This window comes from Hippoglossus hippoglossus, chromosome 6 (genome assembly GCF_009819705.1).
Source record: "Hippoglossus hippoglossus isolate fHipHip1 chromosome 6, fHipHip1.pri, whole genome shotgun sequence".
In the NCBI taxonomy this organism is placed as follows: domain Eukaryota; kingdom Metazoa; phylum Chordata; class Actinopteri; order Pleuronectiformes; family Pleuronectidae; genus Hippoglossus; species Hippoglossus hippoglossus.
The window spans coordinates 5,946,021-5,960,598 of NC_047156.1; positions in this window are offsets into that span (position 1 = coordinate 5,946,021).

The window sequence follows — 14,578 nt, forward strand, 5'->3', positions numbered from 1 at the left end:
TGGGTCTGCACCAAACAGATGTCTGTCCTCATCAGGATCCATGAATTACTCCCTGTGATATGTGTGAAACTGTTAAATTCCTTATTCCTGGATCTGCCACTTTGTCCGGATCAACGTTTAATGGGTTCTTTCTAGCTCCATGAATTTGGTTCTGTAGGTTTTGCATCTTCTTGCTGACAAACAACCTTAAAAATACATTTGATACATGACCAAGAATTGAACTGAAGTCTCAAGCAGCTGTTGGCTTCTACCCTCAACACACCCGCAACCCAGACAAATACATTATTCACTCCTATTTAAGTCATTTAAAAAAAAAATACATTTCTCTGTCATTGTAGAACTTTTTCAGCCATTTTCTAACAGGAGCCGCAAAATGTAGAAACTCTGAAAACTCTGACATCCCGTGGTTTAATTTCTCACCTTGCAGAGGTGATATTGTTCCTGGCTGTACTCCGGGACCCCATGACATCCCTGTTTGGATTTGATTTCAGGTGTCATGCTCACCACCTGTCAGAGGTGGAAAAGGCAAAACTCAGCTTTTCAGTCTGTTTTGGTCTCATCGCCAAGTTCTTAAAAAAGGGGAGGAAAACGAGAAAGTGCAGAGAAATAAAAACACAGATTTAAACCTGTTTCCATGCATGTTTTCAGACATTACATGACACAAATCAGATACTCTCATCGAGATCTGCAACATCTACAGGTCAAGTAAAACATCCAGTGACGATCTGTATAAGAAGTCAGGCTGTGAGAACTCGTCCCTGGAGATCAGGAGGAGAAGGATCGGTGATGGGATCCCTGAAGCTGCCCCTGAGATCAAATCCAGCTGGCAAGAGAAAGAGGGACGGGCCGACGATGACAAGACGAAGAACTGTGATGGCTGAGCAGGAGGAGATGGCTCCGTCATGGGGCGAAGCATCAACCGTGGCACAGGACTGTGATGTGTGGAAGAAGCTTATTGCAGCCATATGTCTCACAGGGGGTCAATGTGGATAAGTCAGTTTGACTGTGTGCTCTCGCATGATTCTTGCAGTCCTACAGATTCATGCTGAACTTAAAAAACTGTTGAAAAAACCCTGAATACAACATCCAGTTGTAATAATAGAATATGAGGAGATGTTCAGAGATAATTTTATCCTCCTCATTCCTGTACAAAACAATAAATCATTATATTCGTCCGGTTTAAAAACAAAAAACACCTCTGTTCCAGTTGTGCGCTGTGTCCGCCGGCTTCCTTCCTGTCCCTGACCCCTGGAGGTCACGGCAGCATAATGAACGCTCTCTCCTGCTCCCCCCCCCCTCTGCAGTGTCCTGTCACTGAGCCTCTTGCAAAATATCACCGTCTCAAAGCTGTTCCCCTTACGACCCGCTGAATGGGAGTTTTTTTCCCCACTCGTGCATATTCGGGGGACGAATGGGCGGCACGTGACAGTGAGTTATGGTGAAGGGGAAACAGAACCGGCTGCAGGAATATCACTGATTATGATCAGCGTAGACACACACCTCAGCGTTTAGCAGGAGCCGAGCTCATACATCAGTGTCTCACAGGCTCACGTACGCTGCATCAGAGAAATGTTTGTTGTCCTGTGGCTGATTCCATCTCCCCCAGACACTTAATGCATTATTCTCCCCATAAGATTTTAATGATCGCATATTCTCCAGAGCTTCTCAGCTGAGACCGCAAGACCTTTGGAGTCTGGTGAACCTCATTAACGTCGCCCCAAAGAGAAAAGCCTTCTTTTTATTATTATTTTTTTTTAAAGGATCAAAGTGGACTGTAAAAGAGACCCGGGTCAATAAAGCTGTTATTTATCTCTACACACGCTGTCAACAGGTTCTTTGTGCTGCTTTCCTCAGTCACTTTTGATTTAATGTGAAATCAATTTTAATACAGAGCGGGGGAAACCATTTGCAGAGGAAAAATGCTTCCATTGATCCTATTTAGAAAGCCAGTCCACACGCTCCGTAGCTAGAAGCTCAGATCTGACAGCACTTACTCGTACCTGCTACTGTCGCCGCCTTTGCTCCACAACAAAACAACACTCATGAATCATTCATGAAGCCATTGAAACCCATGTTTGATTGCACCTTTGGCATTTTTCCTGCAACAGTCATCGAGTGTATTTGCATTCAGTAATTCCCCACCTAGTTTTTAAAAGCAGCGGTGGGGGTCTGTAAATCAGACTGATGCTTTCAGATGTCCTCTGCACCAGGGGACTCACAGGGAATGATGCGTGCATGTGACAATACGCAGTTTTATCACATTTACATCATCACTGTTAACGGCCGGATGGATACAGAGACAGACAGATTGAGATATGAATGAAAATACAGGGAAATTTGTGTGATCATCTGATGTACAAGGGGCACAGTGCAAAGTATATATGCATCAGAGCTATATTCACTTACTGTGAATGCAACCGGATGATCCCGCTGCTGTTTCGTGTGAGAAAAATGTGAAGAGAATGTCCTCAAACATATATCTACAAAACAAAATGTCATTTATTTTGCATTTTCTCTCGACAATGGTTCAGTTTTGAGTATTTCAGGGAGTTTGTTGGGCACAAAAGAAATGGTTCAATACGTGTTTGATGTGTGATCCTCCCCTACTATAAAAACAGATGGAATCTTGAGGAATACATCTCACATATAACAGTGTAACACAGCAAATGTCTTAAGTCGAGTCTGAGCTGAAAGATAAAACCTGGGGGACGAGAGATGGACGGTTTCCGTAGCGATGCACGTGCGCGTCTGGAATGTGTGTGTGTGTGTGTGTGTGTGTGCACGACGCTCTCTCTCTCTGTGTCCCACTGTGCTGTGGATCCCCGTGGCAGAGAAACCACTCAGTCTCTTTGCAGTCCAGCAGAGATCCTCTGCCTGAAGCACAATGTTATTCTCTGCCCGTTCCCTTTCTTTTGGCAGCGTATGAAAGAGGCGGCAGCGGCTGCACAACACATCACAGGCTACCAGCAGAGGTTGCGGCCTGTTGGAGGAGTGCAGTAGCCTGCTGGTGGATGCATAGTGCACATATACAGTGTGCTCTGTAAATTAAACATCAGATAAACCTCGATCTCCCGTCAAGGCTGTGGGGGTGTGGGAGTTGCAGGTCTCTGTGAACAGTGGAAATCGAGGAGGTGCAAGATAAAGAAATGTGAAATAATCTGGAGGAGATTAAGAAAAAATATACAGATGAATAAATAACTCATTTGTTCATTCATATTTTTGGACCAAGGGGACATGTGTTATTTATTTAACCACAGAGTGCTTCATCAAAAGCAGACCCCAGAACAGGAGCTGGCATTTTCCCCTCTGTGTGATCAACTGCACTTTGTATCTCATCTCTCACCTCAGCTGGAACAAGCTGAAGGTCTGGCACCAGACATCCTGATAATGAGGAGAAAATGAGAAGAGCGGAAGCCATGAAAGGAAATATCACTTCAAATGCCCCCCCCCCTCCCTTCTTCTTCTTCCCTTGCTCCCTCCTCTCTGTCCCCGCTCCAACCCCACAACCCCTGTTTTCCCAGGTTCCGCACCAAGCAGGGAAGCTGGACTGTCTTCAAGCCCGAGGCAAGCAGGCACTACAATGTGTGCCTATGAGAAGGTGGTCCCTTTCCCTACTATGAGCCAGAGTCAAACTGACAGCCATGTTCAAGAGACGCAGAGGGGACCTCACAGAGCCTGAAAAACCTGAGTGCATGGGGCACAGCGTGAAAACCAGCACCCGGCAGGACGAGCATAATAAAACACATTGTGCTCACTGGTCCCTTCATACGGGAAACAATTAAGCAAAGCAGAGCTCGATGTGGCACACACAGCGCCTGGGAAAGATTTGTTGGCTTTTGGGAGGTTCGGTGAACCACAATCCAGAGAACTTTAAGAATCCAAGTTTTGTCACTAAGAGAAAAACCCGCTAAGCTTCATCCCCATGATTACAGATGGACGTTATCATTTAATGTTGCCTCCAGCATGTTTTATGGATGATGATGAAATATGTTGTTCAGAAAAAGTTTGGATTTAATTTGTGTCATACAAGATGTTGTAAAATGAATGCTTCATAAACGTCCTTTTTTTATGCAGCAAAATCTGTCATTATTCACATGCTCTGCCACCACATATGCAATAATTCTGCAGTGCAGAGATCATAATTGCTACTGTGGCAGTTTCCTTTGTCAAATCCCACAAAAATGTGCATCTTGCCCGAGGGAGGGAGCCTATATTTTGCTTGAATATCCTGCAATCCGTCTAGTTTGATCTGAAAATTAGAAACTTGTGACAAGTCTCTCTGTCTGTGAGATTAGCAGTGGTCGAGCAAAGACATGTTTGATTTTCAAGACTTCGTTGGAAAGCAGCATTATGTTGACGCTGAGGCAGCTAAATGAAGCAGCCTATGGTCGAGCTGGTTTCGTGTAATTGAAAACACACCGTTCATTTGCATTCTTGTGGCCCAGAGGAGGCTTGTTTTCCAGAGGTTAACCTCTGTCTTTTTGTCTTATGTGTGTCATATACATGAATTATGGTGGAGGAGTCGGATTTAACATCCTCCTCTCTCCTCTCACCCTGACAGTTACTCCAGGATATTTTTAACCACAGCATCATTGTGGAATTTATCCAACATTAGTTAGATGTTGAGAAATTGGCTTTTTCAAACTCTCTGGAGAGCTGCTTGTTGTTTTGGTCTACTGGGTTTCCATAAAACATCTTCTGGTTTTAACTGACAACGTAAGCCCCATGGGACTGTTGGCTTCAAATAGCAATCAGATGCTTATTTTAGACATTGCAGGGGGAAAAAGTTGTAAAAAAACATTTACAAGAAAAGAATATAGGCATTAACTAGATCGGACAATTTGAACGAATCAACGAAACAACTCGTCAATCAACTAATCTACCAATCTACAAACTTACCAAACAATCTACCAACTTAGAAACTTACCAAACAATCTAAGAGCATGTTATTATGTGAACACTGTCAGTATTAGCATGCTAACATTTACCTGAAACTGTGCCTCACAGAATCTTTAGCCTTGAAGGTCTTGTTAAAAAGGAAATTACACATCTGTTTATGTTTACAACATTTTATTTGGATGAATAATTGTAATTGCTGTAAAATTAGATGAAGAAATACCATAAAATATCACATTTATATTCAGCTTCCCCTTGTGCGTTGAGTCAAAGACTGTATTCTGCTGTTATTGATGCAACTCTGACATCGCCTGAAATAGAAGTTGTAGATATGGTTTGTATAATTTCATTCTGGCATCTTTGGAAAAACCTGATTTAAAAACCCTCTGTGTGACTGAACAATGCTCCTTCGCACAGTAACCAGACTAAACTGCAGGGTTTGTGGTTGAATGTTCAGGAAGTGTGTTTATTGCCCTTATTCTGCTCCTCGAGCTGCTCGACACTTCCTCACAACAAATGATTGATTTTCCCACTGCCCGTTGAGAAGTGACAGCTGCTTCCTCGTCCCCACAGAAGCCTTAACCACGGAGCCGTAATCAGTTTGGACTGGACCGTATCTATGTGTCACACAGGCAAGGTGCCCTGGTTGTGTTATGACAAAGATATTAAAGGAATCTGTCTTCATCTTTATCTTTGGGGAGCTTTCTTTGTAATCCGCCCGTAGAAGAGCTGCTCCCCCTGTGTGCTCTTCCTCTTATAGGATATTGAAGGATGACACACATTGACACACTCATAAAGCTGAGAGGAGAAAATCTGGTTATTTGTTTCGAATATTACAGTTTCCAGAGTGGATTGGGGGGGTGGGGGGGGTGGGGGTCATGTCATATGTGCTGATGAAGACAGTTGAAACTTTTCCTTCTCAGTACTTGAGGATATTTATCAAGATAAGCAAGATAAGCTGTGCTACCTCCACCAGGGAGGTTATGTTATTTTTCTGTCTTTGGTTTGTTTCTTTGTTTGTCCGCAGTGATTTGTTATCACTTTTTATTTGACTAACCAGAATGGTACTCAATAGAGCAAAGACCAAGGCCCAACTTTTTCCTTATGAGAAACACATTTAAATGAACTAGATACAGATTTTTATCTGGATCTGCACCATAAAAAGTCCCTAAACCAGTCTGATTTTCTTTTCTTCGTGATCTATGAATTATTCTCTAAGAAATCAAAAAAAATCTCACAATGTTAAAGAAGATGATAAAAGAAATTCCTGAACCCACCCTAACATTTACTAGATTCTTCCCTGACCCACATTGCATCCTTCCACCAAGTCTCATATAAAACTGTTCTGATCAAACACTGATGAAAACACAACTTCCTCGGTGGAGGTAGCAAATCATTTAGTTTATCAGCCCATATCCTCCTGCTTGAATATTTCTACTTTGTGACTGTGGCTCAGGTGGGTTTGATGGTTTGATTCTCAACGTTTGCCAAAGTGTCCTTGGGCAAGACACTGAACCCCAAACTGCACCTGAAGGCTGAGCTGGTCGTTCACACTGAATAAGAACTGTATAAATTCAGTCCATTTTCAGTGGATTTACTAGACAGTAATGTGTGGGACTGTTCAGCCTTGGTGGAGACGTCACTCTGCTGAGAGCCATTCTGTTTTTTCTCTGATAACAGCCACACAGACTGAGTGCCATTCATATAGAGTCTGAAAGTTTAAAGATAAATAAGTAACTCCATTAGTTTGGAATAAAACAACACTGCATCTGAAATTAACACTGAGGCGGATCCCTCTCCCTTTGTGGAATTCATTAACAACAGCAAAGTAAACTTTGCTCAAACTTCTGCAGTTCGGCTTCACACAGATCAATGGCATAATTCAAGAGAGGATGACTAGATCCATAATTTAGAGCGTGCTGCACCAGGCTGCCAGGGACAGCAGCAACACAACAAATCTATAATAGATAATTCAGCAGTAAATGACTTGTGTATTTTTAGAACAGCCAGGAAAAGAGAACTATATGGACTTGTAGGCAACCGTTTTACATGAGAAACGAGGAAATGCAAAGAAAAGCAGATTGCAACATTACGAATCTGCACAGATTGATGGATCGGTGCGAGCTGAAAGCAGGATTATGTCTTTGGATGCAGCCTGTCACACTGGAGCCTTCAGCTGCTGCGACTTTGGGACTATCTGCCTGTTCTTAATATTTCAAAGCCTATTACTGAGCGAGCGTGACGTCCAGGGACAAGCACGGGCATCGCGAAGACTTCAGACGAGCTCACCACATTAAAACATCCAGCATCGGGGGGTTTTGCTTGATCTGTGGTGGAGCTAAAACCAAAAACCTAGATTGCGGCTTCAGCACATCCAAGAGTCAGCGATTAGTTTGATTATAAATCCTCTAAACTTTAGCCCGTACTTTTAATCACTGAGAGTCTGGGAAGCGCAGCAGGACGCACGTCATTGCCTTGAACATTAACACTGTCCTTCAGTTCTGTGACCTGACAGATGGTTTGTTTGCTCTGAATCTCCGGCTTTACAGTCACATAACCTGCATGTGTGTAAATATCCGCTGACAGGCCTCCACACTGAGAGACTCAGACGAGGTTTGAGCAAGAAGCCATAAAGTTATGTTTGAGTGCTGCCCCCCCCCCCCCCCTACTGAACCTTCAGGATGAAATACGGAGCTTCTTGCATTTATTTTACTTTTACATGCATTAAAGTATGACTTTCATAATTATGGGTTGTGGGGTGAGAAAAGTTTTATGTGAGGCTCTGTGATGCATTAAAACATTTCTCTCCAGTGATCTGTTTTTATTAAAATGCAGACATTTGTCTTTTTTATTATCACCTGACGACGGTTGGTGTTTTATCACCAATTACAACTTATGGATTCGTATTTTCATCAACTCTGTTCTCAGGATATTTGTAGTTATATACTAATAAATGATTCTGTTATTTTACTCCTTAATATGAGGAGAAGCATAACATCATGTTATAAACCACTGGTCCCTCACTCCTCTTGAGACATTGGATGGATTATAACCTCCCAAAGTTTTGCCAAAGTGCAGTTTGATCCATATCTGTGAAATTGAGCAGTGCCAAGAGAAAATTAGGATTTGATGAAAGATATAAAAATCCAATATTCCTGTAAGACCATTACTGGTGAAGACAGGTATTTAATTGATTTAATGCCTCATAGACTCAGTGGCTTTTCCGTTCGCCTCTGGCTTGAGGAGACTTACGGGCATGTTATTAACTCAGTCCTATTTAATTCCGTATAAACAACTCAGATAAATCTCTCATTTGTCTCACTAATAATTACAATTTCTCCCCTGGATTAATGATGCATTTCTCCATTATTTCAGCAGAGGGACACACTCGGCCTATTAGCCTAAAAAACTACAACTTAAAGCAAAAGAGGCATAAAGTTTCGTACGGATATTGGAGAATCTGAGTAATATGGGTAAAAGTTTTTTATGTTTGGTTTCTGCTTGTCATGCGAAACATCAGCCGTAAATGTGGTCGACTTAAAAAAGCGCCTGGAAGGTTCAGCTTTGAACAATTTATGATCGGGACAACCGGATGAGATGAAGGTTGTGGCGGTGGCTGTGGCGTTGGGTTTCCCAGGGGCAATAAAAGTTAAAAAGTACTTCCTGTGGGCCATTCGCTTTCTTCTCTAACTCGATATGGTCGGTTTAAATCGTTTATTACGAAGGCAGGCACCTATTGCTCAGAACTGCTTATTCAAGTTAATATTTTCTTTTATGCTATTTATCCGCATCAAGAGAATAAGGATGATTCAGTCTATTTTGTTAATTAAATTTGTCGCTAAATTGTTAATTAATGGCCGACACGCACTTTGACTTTGCTTTATTTAAAATCCAAACCTTAGATAAGATAATAAACTCACAGACTTGATATAGCACACAGCCTTGTCCTGTCACTAGCATGCACAGGCCTCTCAGAGAGTATAATTCAATATTTATGCAGTACGTGGAGGCATGAATCACCTTTTAAGACTTTATATGTAAAGATAATGCAAGCTATTTGCGCTATCTGCAATAATACGCTTCATAAAAGTCAATAAATCCCTGTGGGTGTCCCTGTCTGTCTCCCCCCGTCTTCTCGCCCACGGGTCTGTTCATTTAAAGTAAATGTGCACGGAGCACCGAACGCATGGGAACTCGCTGAGCTGGAGCCTCCAGCTGCAGAGACGAGCTACAACTGAGGTGCAATTACTCTGCTGGAAAGACTCGGAGCCTTGACTTCAGTCGGGCCTTGAGACGCTCGATGAGACATCAAACGAGTGCCAGTAAAAACTTTTTGCGAATGTGAAGCTTCTCTGTCTTCTCTCGTCTCCTCTTTCCTCGTGAAACAGATGAGGGCCGTAATGAGGGAGACATCCAGCCATCTTGTTCTCTTACTGACTTCCTAACTTTCATCCCGAGCTGACTCTGCTTCTGGTGCCAGTCATCCAGGAACACTGCCCATGCTCCGCACTGGATCCTCTGTGGGAATGGAGTCACTGTGGGGAGGCTGCCCGGATTTACTTTGAAAACATTATCTTGTGCACATTGGAGAAGGTTAAGGATGAAGGACACAAATCCACTTTGACATATTCTTGTATGTTCAGCTTCCCTCGCTCAGCCCAGATGTCTCGGGGTTGGAAAAACAGAGGCAATAAATTAATTAATTCGCAGATTCACAGATATTGAAACAAGCCTGCACACTCAGCCAGGGGCTGGTGTATAAATACTCCAGCAACACACTCACAGCAGCATTGCTGCCGTATTTGAAAATCTAATATTACACTCCAAACGTTTTGTGAAAGCACTCGGAGGCTCAGACATGTTAAGGAGCTCATTAATCACCGAGCTGCAGTCATTGCATTTCCCGTGTGGAGACAGCGTACGAATGACAAAGAGGAGCCTCAGTCTCTGTGTCAGTCTACCTCATAAAGACTGGATATAATATGACAGCTCCTCTCAAGTGAAGCCAAATCATCCTGATCGCCCCCTGGCAGCTGGCTGCAGTATAGATCTATACCTACTCCGTGTTAGTGGATGAGACATGGACCAAACTAAAAGTAGATTTTTCGTGAAAATTGGTTTTGTCATTTTTTCAGGCAAGTTTGGTTTTATTATCTCTGCCAAGGAGGTTATGTTTTCACCCCGGTCTGCTTGTTTGTTGGTTTGTAAGCAAGATTACACAAAAACAACTGAACGGATCTCAACGAAACTTGGTGAAACGTGATATGGATCAGGGGACGAACTTATACAATTTTGGTGCGGATCCACATAAGGAAGCAGATCTTGGATTTTTTTTTTCTTTTCAACTTTACCATTGAAAGCCGTTTTTTAAAATAATTTTCACCATTTTTCCCAAGGAATCATTTGTGTGTTGATAAAGAAAATCAGGCACAATTAGGGAACTGAAATGTGTAAAATTGTGTGCAGCTTGATTCTAATCTAGTTAGTTCTTCAATCCTATAAAAACATGTTGAAACGTCATGACAGCTGAGAGAGACTCACATTTAGTAGAGCATGTGTATTGGCACGACCTCGACGCTGTGGCTCCACACTGTGATCACTCCTGCTCAGGCTCCGGCTCCAGATGACGTCATCGGAGTAAGATGGCAGCTTCCTCTTCCTCAGGAAGCTGAGACGCATCATCCATCTTTAAATAGATTCATCGGTCCACCTGCGTGAGAGGGTCCGTGTTCCGATTTAACCGCTTCATCACGACCTGACAGCTGATGTGACAGTGCACAAACATGGCATGACTCACCAGCGGGGGCCCCCACAGGGGTGGTCACCTCCAGGCAGATGGGCCGCGATTCTGTTAACATCTGCGTCAGCGCTGCCCCTGCTGTAAAATAGATTTCCCTCCTCGGCCTGAGACGGGACTTTGTCTTCAGGAGTGTTAACATGCCATGTAATCACACTGCGTCTGGGAATGTCATTAGCCTCCCTTTGAAATATGGAAGGGAATAGGAGGGAAGAGACTTTTTGAAAAACAGGTGTGTGCCCGTTTGCTTCCTCCTGCAAGAAAAAAAATAACAAGTCCTCATTCAAACTGCCGCACGTCAGAGTTTAACTGAGTCCAAATGACATTTATACAAATAATAAGCCAGGGTGCAGCAGTGGTTCACTAATGTGGTCATTCATGGACGCTGACGTATTTGCTGAATATTTACAGTAGCCACTCCGGCAGCTGCATACTTTACACTGTATGGAGCTAATTGTGATTGTGCACTAATGAGCCTTGGAGGAGACCACATGCCACAAAGCTGGGCCTTTAATTTGTCAAGTTAATGCTGCATTCAGCAGAACGGGGCCCACAATGCCTGACCTGGCAACCACACTTTGCTTTCCTTCCTTTCTCTCCTTTCACATTATGTCCTCCTCTCCTTTCCTTTCCTTTCCAGTCCTCCCTTTCCTCCTGTCCTTTCCTACATAGTCCTCTCTTCGTATTCTTTTCTATCCTGTCCCTTTCAAGTCCTTTCCTTTTCCTGTCCTGTCCTTTCCCTTCGTTCTCCTCTCCTCTCCTCTCCTCTCAGGTTTGACCACTTACGTATTCCACAAACGAGACAAACTTTTTTCTCTCCCTCTCTCTCCGGCCCTGGCTCCTGTGTCAGTCTGAAATTTACGATGCTGAGGTGCAGCAGGGGTATTTGCCCCGGGTACTAAAGGCAGATCGGTGGAAAGGGCATTTTTGCGAGCTGTCCTCTGACATGCCACCCACACAGTCTTAAGCAGGGTGTTATCCTCTGCCATAAATCACTCGGGTCATTAAATCACACCCCAGACACTCTTCTGCCCTTTCTCATCACAGTGGTTTCTCTTCATCTTTATTCAATTAGGGAGATTAATGGCCCGGGATACAGCATCCAGGTTGACATTCTGTAAGGGGGACATGTCTGAAATGTCACAGCGTGAGAGGGACAGGATGTGAAAGAATGGACAGGCGACGTTCAATTACTCTGGAGACGTGGTGATAAGCCCCACTGGGGGAGCTCTTTATCCCTGTTTATAGCTCCACCTGTTGTCGCTGCTGGTTTGATGCAGCTTCAATTAAAAAGAAAACTTTTATGCAAATCAAGAAGTTGTGTTGATACCTTTTTTGTATTTTTCTTTAAACTTGATGACAGGCAGATTAAAAGCTCTGTGAATGAAACCTTGTCGTCACAGCGTCAAAGGCATAAATCCTCCTTTTTTCTGGTATAAATATGAGCAGTGAAAATACAGTCCTGGTAACCTGGAGCTTGTGCAGCAGCTAAACAACTGCCAGAACTCACACTTCTTCCCTACAACAGAAAGGGAAACGAACTGCAGATTGACCAGCGATTCATCCGTCAAAGCGTGGACCACATCTGAGCAGAAGCCCCCGGGCGAAGGCTTCAACAGCTCCTTGTTAGCGATTCCACTGGAAACTACCACTGAAATGTAAATGAGGTGGTCAAAGAACAGTGTGTGTGTGTAGAAATATGGAAATATGAAAAGGAAAGACAGTGAGTAAAAAAGGGCTTTCGTTTCTGAACGTATTGTTCTGCTGCTAACGAGAGCTTAGCTCCCGGGGGAACATTTCATCATGACATTATCTAAATATAGATTTAAAAAGCATGTTTTATACATGGGCAGGATTTGCAGTGATGCTGGGTTCTGGATGACGAGCTCCTGAGTTGAATAGTTAATCTGTTAGAATAAAGCCTTTCCTGAAACTTCTATCCAGCCATGTTATTGTGCAGGGTCTCTCGTGTACTGGATACAGCGAAGGGCACATTAAGAGGAGTTTTTCCTGGCGAATGAATAAGGTCTCTGAGGCATGAAAGCAGCTGCTGTTTACTTTGTTTTCCAGTCATGCAAATGGGAATAGTGTTGTCCCTCGACTGGTCGGTCAGTGCAACGCTTTGAGACGGACCTCTGTTTCTAAACAGCTGGATTTTATTGCTTTTGTGCAGATATTCATGGTCCTCAGAGGATACAGCCAATTGATTTTGAAGATCCTCGTGTGACATCATGCTGTCTAGTGGTTCTGTGAAAGACGTTTCAACAACTGTTGTATGTAGTGTTTGGTACAAACATCTATATCCCCCTCAGGAGGAATTGTCATAAATTGCAATAATTCTGTCACGATATTCGTGGAGAAAAGAATCTGGAAGACGTACAAGAAAGCAAAGGGGAGTAAAGGACTGAAAACACAGAGGCCATCATTAACCATCTGTCTGGAGAAATAAAAACATGGACTGAGGTCAAGGACATTAACTTTTGGAAAACTATTCACGTCTCATGTAAAGACTTTTTCAATTTGACTCTTGCTGGCAAATCTACTGATATTCCCCTCAGACTCTCCACTTTACAGAGACTTTTAGTTGGAATTGGACTCAAGTGTGTTTTCAAGTAACATCAAAAATGTAACCAAATAAATACTGTATATTGTATCTAGGATGCTTCAGGGCGGTTACACAGTTTCCTCAAAGCAACAAGGTTCTGGATATGAACTTGCTGGTCAGGGCCTCTGGGTGTTAGGTTTGCATTTGCCCCTCCATGCATGTGTGGGTTTCCTTTACATGCACGTCCTCCCACAGTCCAGAGAAATGAAGCTTGAGTTAAGTGGCGACTCTAAATAAGTGTCAGCGTGGGCGTGAATGGTCGTTTGTGTCTGTGTGAGCCCTGTGAGCTGGGATTGGCTCCACGTCCCTCAAAGGATAAACAGTGTGGCTGATGGATGAATGGATGGGTATTAATACAATGAAATGCATCTGTATTATATGGGATGGGATTTGTATTGGGTTTTATATCACATATTTTTTAAAGAATATTTGTTTGCTGCTCTTGTGAGTACAAAACCGTTGCATCATCATTAACAGAGTAATAATCATCCAGCCCTGAATAAGTGTGACAGCTTATATTCCTGTAAACTTTTTCCATGTGTGGAGGGAGCCCCCCCCCCCAACGTATTCTACATTTCAACCCATGCAGCTTTAATTGTCTGCGCTGCGTTAAGTTTTTCCATTTCCAATACATCACACACGTGAAATGTCATTTTGTGAGGAAGCGGGGGAGAGTCTGTGAGGACTGCCCGTCAGAAACACTTTCTGAAATCTGCTCTGTTCTGCTTATCATAATATTATGGTTGTGATGACTCCGGCTCGGTTGTTTTCATTTCATTAACTGCACTTTCAAGGTGAAAAAACAAAGTGTAACATGAATAATCATAGAAAATGAAAACCCCCCCAAAAAAATGTGGACGTTTGAAATACACATCTAATGATGATTAAACGCTCAAAATGTTCGAGGTATATTTTTCCTGCACCTGCAAAATAGAATCTCAACCAAAACAGCATGAATGTAACAAGACTGTTTTCTTTTTGCGTCAACTTCATTCAACCTACTCTGTCTCCCATAGACTGTGTTTAAAGATGGACGCCACGACAGCTCCCCAAAGGTGAGGCCAAAGCAACTCCATCGCCCCCTGGTGCCTTTTTCTTTACTTGTTCTGTCTTTCTCTTTAATTTGCAATAACACTTACCCTTTGTTTGTACAGAGCTCCACTGGCAAAAAGGCCTGATGCCTGCAGGAAGTGGTCTTTTAAGCCCAGCCCACAGGAAGTGGAGGAGACCAAATTTATAGAGAAGTCTATTTGTTTGTGTATATACTTTATTTTGATAGG